Source organism: Nicotiana tabacum, chromosome 22 (genome assembly GCF_000715075.1).
Source record: "Nicotiana tabacum cultivar K326 chromosome 22, ASM71507v2, whole genome shotgun sequence".
Taxonomy (NCBI): domain Eukaryota; kingdom Viridiplantae; phylum Streptophyta; class Magnoliopsida; order Solanales; family Solanaceae; genus Nicotiana; species Nicotiana tabacum.
In genome coordinates this window covers 128,719,644-128,720,771 of record NC_134101.1, presented here as the reverse complement: position 1 = coordinate 128,720,771, position 1,128 = coordinate 128,719,644, and positions in this window count along the sequence as shown.

Genomic DNA, 1,128 nt, shown 5'->3' with positions numbered 1-1,128 from the left:
CTTGTGATTTATGGGTTTCTGGGTCTTGGAGATATGTATTGGTTTCTGAGAGTTAAATATTGTGTAAGCCAAGCGGCACTTTTAAACACTGTCTTATTACTCTAATTCTGTTTTAAATTGTTTGCTTCCGCAAATTGGTTTATTTTTCGCAATTTAGGCTTACCTAGTCATAAGGACTAGGTGCCTCACGATGGTTCACGGAGGGAGAACCGGGGTCGTGACAATTAAAGTCTTCAGAAGAATGTAATAATTTCTTCCTATAGTCATTCCAAGTGGCTGGTAATTTTGCAAGTATAACAACCACTTGAAGATATTCAGAAACATCGACTTTAAAATCTTTGAGTCTAGATATCAAAACAAGCTACTCATTAACCTGTTCCATGATAGATTTCCATCTATCATTTGAAATTCAAAAAATTTCATTCTAAGGAATCAGTCTGTTCCTTGTTACACAATAGTATATTTCTGTTCCAAGGCTTTCCAGATTTCTTGTGTTGCTTTTAAACACCTCTTCCTTTCTTTCTTTTTCCAATTATGGACAAAACAACCTCTTCTCAAATACTCCCATCAAACATTAACTAATCTAACAGTAGTCTTAGGGTCCAACACTTAAACAATGACGCTTTAAAATCAATTTTAATTTTGGAGTTGTTTATAGAGTTAGTTATACATGATTATTATTCGTTATCTTCAGGAACTTATACTTTTATTTTATAATTTAAATTTAATTTTTAAGTAAACTTTTACTCATTGAACAAGGTACATGCGCAAAGCAACTACACTAAGATTACTATGTAAAAAAAAGAGAGAAGGGAAAGTTAATACTTGGAGTGACAAGAAGCATGTTAAAATATATATCGCGAAGACATCCAAAAAGGATAAAGGGAAAAAGGAGGTTATCAAATAGTAACAAGTAAGATTATAATGAGAAAGAAAAATAACATATAACAATCTCATCACTACATATATATATAAGACAATGCATAACGGAATTTGGTGGAATAGATGTGATCCCCATCCTTAACAAGAGATATCGGGTTCAAGTCTTGAGAACGGAGAAATATCTAGTACGGGTGTTCCCATTGAATGGATCTCACGTGGTGCGAATCTGAATTAGCTGAAGCATAG